Source organism: Macrobrachium nipponense, chromosome 6 (assembly GCF_015104395.2).
Source record: "Macrobrachium nipponense isolate FS-2020 chromosome 6, ASM1510439v2, whole genome shotgun sequence".
NCBI classification, from domain to species: Eukaryota; Metazoa; Arthropoda; class Malacostraca; order Decapoda; family Palaemonidae; genus Macrobrachium; species Macrobrachium nipponense.
The window spans coordinates 59,935,445-59,943,507 of record NC_061108.1 but is presented as its reverse complement, the minus strand read 5'-3'; the positions used below and the strand labels follow the sequence as shown (position 1 = coordinate 59,943,507).

General features: G+C 28.5%; 1 protein-coding gene across 1 annotated transcript in view; it reads left to right on the top strand.

Moving 5' to 3' along the window:
- The first annotated feature begins 467 nt into the window (after positions 1-467).
- The window catches only part of LOC135216065 (kinesin-like protein KIF3A), a 112,511-nt gene continuing 104,915 nt past the window's right edge, over positions 468-8,063 (top strand). Inside the window, exon 1 of the mRNA XM_064251056.1 lies at positions 468-641. The gene's annotated coding sequence lies outside the window, so the exon portion shown is untranslated. The remainder of the gene's footprint in view (positions 642-8,063) is intronic.

Genomic DNA, 8,063 nt, shown 5'->3' with positions numbered 1-8,063 from the left:
CAGTATGTATTACAATATAAAAAGTAATTAGTAACAAAATTATTGGTAACCAAAATACTATACATTAGTATATAAATACTTTTGTTTTTTATTTAGTAGGAGAAAGTTACTGCTGCAGATGTGAATTTAATGTAGCCATGATATTGCTGCATTTGATTCTTGTGGAAATCACATGCCTCATACATTTATACAGAACCTCTGAGCAAATTAATTATTATATAAGTAATTATTTTGTGTACATTTCTCTGTGAAAACCTTTAAGACTTGGAATATTGATTCTGTAGATAATTATCTGCAATCCAGTGTTAACATTGTTATACTTATTTTTTTTATTTTTGTCATTTTTATATGACTGAAATGAGGAACTGCAGAAAACTTAATGAGAGGAAAGCAGGATTTAACTTTTGTGACCACAAGAAGTTGTTTACAGTTAGAATTAATGTTATGACTTTTCATTTTTTCACTCAAGTGTGCAAATGTTGGGCCAGCATGCTATAATTACGATGAGACAATAAGTACATTACGCTATGCAAGCCGGGCCAAGAATATCTGTAACAAAGCCAAGATTAATGAAGATCCCAAAGATGCTCTTCTACGCAAGTTGCAAGAGGAAATCAAAGCTCTCAAAGGACAGTTGGAAGGTATGTTCCATTGTAACAAGAAGGCAAAGTTCATTCTTTCAGTCAGCTAGTAACTGCACGGTCTATAACCACTTATTTAAGTGTGATGCTTTGCCTAAAATTTGAATGTTGAAGGTGGTAAGTAAAATTGATAAGAATTGAACCATCTACCTGTTATATCATTTTGCTTTTCAGTAAGATAGAATTGATTTTCTTTTAAAGTTGTTGGAGAACTTCTGTTCAATCACTTTGTCATAGGATGATGAACTTTAGGATTTTTCTTCATGTAGAGTGAGATTAAACTTTTTGGTTAATGAAAATGAATTGATTTCACATAACAAAAACTCTTAACATGTTTGTTCTGTTTGTCTTTATAGTTAGTTATCAAGTTGTAGAGTAAATTTTTACTTTCCACATAACCAGAGAAATAACTACTTTTGTTATGAATATTTACAAGTAGTTGAATTTTATTCATATTGGTGATGCTGTAGTTAGTGCCATTCAGTCTAAAGCCAACGTTTAACTTTATTTTTAATTTAATTTATTATTGATTAGTAACACCCTTGAATTATTCAAATTATATAGTACAAGTTCCAAAACTGTTGAGGCTAGCTATGTTTCAGGTTTCTGATTTTTTCAGATTTTGGAAAACAATGGCACATTTTATTTCCAACAAAAGCAGTTTGTAAAACTAAAAAAAATATGCTGCATCGAAAGATTATGCAATTCTTCAGCTGGTTTCTCAACAAAGACACTAGTCTGAAACAAGTCATGAGTGTTGTATTATTGTTTAAAAAAAAGAAATTGGAACCACACACCCTCAAGTAGTAACAACTATTTTCTTACTTCGAACAGATAATGCCATTTTCTCTTTCTTCTCGCATTCTACATTATCCTTAACTTTTAAATCATGTTGTGTGATATCTGAACATACATTATTAGAACATACTAACTTTAAGCAAAATAAGGAATCTGAAAATATTGCAAACAATTTTACAGCACTTCATACAGTTACGGAGAGGATGATATGCATTGCGAAAGCAACAGCATATAAGAAATATATATATATATATATATATATATATATATATATATATATATATATATATATATATATATTTATTTATTTATTTATATGTGTATATTTATATGTATTTGTACACACACACACACACACACACACACACACACATATATATATATATATATATATATATATATATATATATATATATATATATATATATATATATATATATATATATATAAGCAGTGTTCCCCCCGTATTCGTGGGGGATGTGTACCAGGGACCCCCGCAAACCGCAAATAGCGCAAACCCACGAATAGTTAGACCTCCCTTCTAAAAATGCAAGTTCAAATGCCAAATGTATACTTAAAGTATTATCCTACATCAAATATACCATTGAATTGATATTATTAATATAATTTCAAAGTCATCTTAAACATTTTACCATTAGAAATATATAAACAGCCAATAACAGAGAGAGAGAGAATAACTCCTTACGATATCAGTAGAGTGAAAGGAACTTCTATAGGCAACACTTATTTCTCCTCCCATAAATACATATATCAATTGCAGAGAAGGGAGAAAGAGAGGACTGAACAATTATGTTTGTCTGTATATCAATTCTTTTGCTGAGAGAGAGAGATAAAAGAAGGAAGAAACAGAAACACCAAATGTAAACCTTATGTAACATCCTACATCAAATTTACATTAAATTATTATCATATTAATGTATTAATCTTAGAGACTGTATCAATATAATTTCAAAGTAATCCTAAACATTAGTACCCTTAAAGGTATATACGTACATACATACATACGTACTTCTAACACTTGGAGCCGAGAGAGAGAGAGAGAGAGTTGTCCTTACAATATTTAAAAGAGTAAAATGGAAAGATTATTGTATTTAAAATACTCACATATGAATTTTGTAATTACATTTATAGTATTATTATTATTATACATATAGTATTATTATTATTGGAAAATATTAATAATAAACTTATTACATACATGTACCATAAAAAGGATCTCCTCAGTAAGAGAGAGAGAGAGAGAGAGAGAGAGAGAGATATTGTATAAAAACCATTAAATTCGTTGATCATTGTATGGCACTGTTACTTGACATGTTTGACAGCTTCCCAGCTCCAAGCATCAATGGAGTTATGAGAAGGTAGGGAAATTGATACAGAATAAGACAAAGGGAAGAATTTTCATTTGAAATTAGTTATCTTATTATTATTATTATTATTATTATTATTATTATTATTATTATTATTATTAGTTGAAAATATTAATAAACACATGCATCTACCATGAAAATTCTCTTATCACAGTAAGAGAGAGGAGTTATCCTTACGTAAGTGCAATGGAAAGGTAATTTTTATCTCTTTAAAATACTACCACACGAATTTTGTAATTACAGTTTTATTATTATTATTATTATTATTATTATTATTATTATTATTATTATTAACAACAGAAAATATCAATAAATATTTTACATACTAGTACCATAAAAACTCTTTCATCTCAGTAAATAGAGAGAGAGAGTGTGTGTGTTTATCTCTCTGTTCTCTCAGAAAATAGTTATATCGCTTCCAGCGAAACAGAGGGAGGGAGTTACCACTATGACATACATATCCTGTGTAGCAAAAGAGAGAGAGAGAGAGAGAGAGAGAGAGAGGAATTATCCTTAATTAAAAGAGTGAAATGGATAGATTATTGTATTTCTTTAAAATACTATCACTTAATATGAATTTTGTAATTAGTTATATTATTATTATTACTAAAAACAAATAGCACATGTACTACAAGAATTCTCGAGTCTCAGTAAATGAGAGAGAGAGAGAGAGAGAGAGAGAGAGAGAAATTATTATTTTTATTATGTGATATCATTTAAGGGGGCCGGCCGGCTAATGCCCTTTTTTAAGGACAGGACTTTGATATTCATACCACTTAATAAGGTGACTTGGGACATCTCCAAACCGCATATGATTTTCGCCTCTGACCTTCGGTTTTGTGACGCCAGGGCGATTTATCCCGAAAATAACCATTTTTCAAATTCTATCTCCTCCCTTGATATTTAATATTAAGACCTGGGATTACCACCATATATAGACCTGATGTAGACCTCCAATCGAATGAAGAGTTTTTTTTCTAAAAGTCATTTTTTTGCTAGATATGAATTTTTCAATATGGTAAAAAAATAAACCCTATAAATCAGGAGATAAAAATTTATAAAAAAAATACGAAACAAAAATTGGAAAAAAGGGCTCTATTTGATTGTTCTATAATGTCTTTCTGAGTTATATACCAAATTCCAATGTTATAGCTTTAAAACTAAGTGAGAAGATAAATTTTGAAGGTCAATAAGTATAGTTTTGAGATACGGGCGTTCAAAGTTTTCCTTCGTATTTCTATAAAGACAATGTTAATAAATAATGATTATTATGAATGTATATTTCTTTTTTGTGTATTAATAAACCAAAACTATTTTATCATAATTTAATCATAAATGATGATCCCTTTGCTCATATATCGTAGCCTGGGGCACTGCTTGAGGCAAGATGGGGCACTCCTTCCTACGCAATTATCTCTCTCCCCTTCACTAACTCGGCTTATTACAGCGAATTTTCTTCTGTATGTTAGCGAGATGTTTTCCTTGTATTTTCCTTTTTGGCATGATGAAATTCTTGCCCGAAACAAGATAAACAAACGTAAAATGGAAGAGAATGTCAAGAGGTGAAACTCGAAGGCGTAATCTTTTTTTACAAAGACAATTTAATAAATCATGATTATTATGAATTTCATATTCCATTTTGGGTATTGAAAAACCAAAACTTTGTTTTTTATCATAAATGAAGATCTCTTTGCTAAAAGATCGTAGCCTTGGGCATAGTGTGACGTGTGCTGTCAAGCAAGACCGGGGCGTTACTAAGCAACCCTCCCCTCTCTCTTCACTAACTACGCATATATTATGATATTCTGTAATAATACTTGAGCGATTTTTCTTCGTCTGTATGTTAGCGAGATGTTTTCCTTGTCTTTTCCTCTTTGGCATGATGAAATTCTTATCGAAACATACATAAACATACGTAAAAGCGGGCGAATGGCAGAGGTGAAATGGAACGTGTAGACTACTTGAAGTCTGTGATCGCACTAAATCAGGACTGGACTTGGTAGCTGAGCCTGAAGTCTCCTTCTCGACTCGGGGAATGTCTACAGATGCCATTTCTCCCAATTTCTTTGACAATTAATGACAAACAAATTTACGAATAATAGAAGAAATATTGCATTTTCTTGTACGGATCAATGTTTTAGGCTTATTGAGTTACGATAACTAATTACCCTGGAACTACGAAAGTAAGAGGAATTTGGACGAAATATTTCGTATACGTATTCTCAGTTGCCATATGAAGCTCCATGAATTTTTTCATGACTGCATTTTTCGCCCTATACCACCATATATAGGGGTTCCTGCCGGCCCCCTTAATCTTATTAATCTTACTAATACAGTATTAATCAGTATTAATATTTGAAAATTAGTAAGTCATATTTGTATCATAAAAATGCATTTAGTCATGAAAATAACATCAAAATACAGTAATTAGTGATGATTTTTGATGGGAAAATCCCGCGAATAGGGGAATCCCCCGCAAATAATGGGTAGATATGGTCCAGAGAGAAATCCGCGAATAGGGTCCACTGTATATATTATAAATTATATAATATATATATATATATATATATATATATATATATTTATATTTATATATTTATATATTATATTTTATATATATATACTATATATAATATTAATTTATATATATATATATATATATTTATCGTAGTATATATTAGTATATATCTCGGTTAATATAATATCTATATTTATATATTATATATATAATATTAATTATATAATATTATATTATATAGTAATATATATCCTATATATATAATATATTATTAAATTATATATATATAATATTATATATTTTATTTATTTTATCTATATATATATTAAATAATTATAGGATACCTATTATTATATATATTTTATTTATATTATAATATATATATATATATATATATATATATATATATATATATATATATATATATATATTCTATATATCTATATATATATATTCTATATATCTATATATCTATATATCATATAAATATATATATATATTTAATTTATATATTAATATTATTTATATATATTATATATATTTATAATTTAATATATTATATATTTAATAATATAATATATTATATAATATAATATATATATATAATATATATTAATATATAATATAATTATATCTATATATATATAATATTATTAATATATATATATTATATATAATATATACCTAATTATATATATAATATATCTAATTATATTAATATATATATAATAATTCCTATTTATAATATATATATATTATATATATATTTATTATATAATATTATTATAATATATTTTATATTAATTTAATATATTATAATAATATTATATCCTAATATAATATATATTATTATATTATATTATATATATTCCTAATATCTTATTATATCAATATATCTATATATCTATTATATCAATACTATATCTAATAATATCTATATATCTAATATAATATATATATCTATAATATCTAGATACAATTATAATATATATATATTATATATATATATATATATATTTATATATATATATATATATAAATTATATATAATTTATGAGGGCCTCAGAACCACAAGGTGGTAAACGCCACTTTTTAAAAAATGAGTAAATTGCCCTCAAAGTCTAGCATTCATTACGCTGCTTCTAAGAAAGATATTGATTTAAACTAAGTTTCATATGAAAGCTCTACCCTTTATAAATTTTTTGTGAAAATAAAAAAAAAATTGTGGGGTGCACTTGTGCGCTAGCATTCAAAATGTATGCCTAACCCCTCACATTTGTGTATATTTTATTCATAACCAGCACTTAAACCATAATTAAATGTGTAAAAGTGTTGTTATATTTGTGTTATAACAGCAATAGATCGGTGTATCTGCTATTGTTTTCTTTTGCAATGCGGTAATCACTCGCTTATCACTAATGGCAAAAATAGAAAGAAACCCTTACTTACAAACTTTATGCGTAACATTATCATACTTGACACTATAAGCATATGTTTTCTCTTTACGTGGGGCTTCTCTCCAATCGTAACATGACGTCTTTTCACCGGGTTGGTCGTAACCAACGACTGAATGTAAGCAGTTTGTTTATCATAATCTCCCAAACCATAAAACCCATTGAATAAAGCCTCCACTATAGGCCTACCAAGCCTGCTAAAGCAACCATCACGACAAGGTTGGCCTACACTACGTGCAGGTACAAGTTTGCATGTACGCCGAGAGGCCCGAGAAACATATTATTGGCCGGCGTCATGCAATAACTTAACACTGTTTTTCTTCCATGACGCTTCATTCCTTGTCCTTTTTCTTCCTTTTGGCTGTTGCACAACATCATTGTGATCACTTTCACTATCAGAGGAAGGCATAATGGTGCTAAATAAGGGATAATAATCCAGAAAAACAAACCACAACACCGTGGACAACCGAATTCCACCGGGAAAATCACTAGATTGTAAACTGTGCAGTGATTGGCCGACACTTACGGGCGCCTTATGGGGGAAAATGCTGATTGGTTTAGAACTGACTACCCGCTTAGTGACACACGCTCTCATTGGCTCACTCTTGAGCTGCGAACGTGCTCCCTTGTGGTTCTAACTGAGCTCTTGTAACCTCCGTGCGACACCATGTTCATTCATGTAGGCAAAATCGATAATTCCTACTGCTCAAGTAGGGATTTCTACCTTTTTGAAACTCCTGAATAGCATAGAAATGCAACAAATAGACAAAGGAAACATTGCCAAATCTACTGGTATGCCTAACTCAATATTGGTGGGGGTGGCGTTTACAACTTTGTGGTTCTGAGGCCCTCATATATACATATATATATATATATATATATATATATATATATATATATATATATATATATATATATATATTGTATATATATATATATATATATATATTATGTTATATATATATATATATATATATATATATATATATATATATATATATATAGTACCTCGAGATACGAAATTAATCCGTTCCAAGGCGCCTTTCGTATCATGAGGTTTTCGTATCTTGGACACATTTTACATGTAAAATGGCTAATCCGTTCCAAGCCCTCCAAAAAACATCCCAGTAAATTTCATAATAAAGCTAAATTGACCTATAAACAATGAAATACTACAACAATTTGGGAGGACCATTCAATACCTAAATTAATAAAAAAAAAATGCAAAATAACCTGTAAATAAAGTGTATATTAGTGTACATGG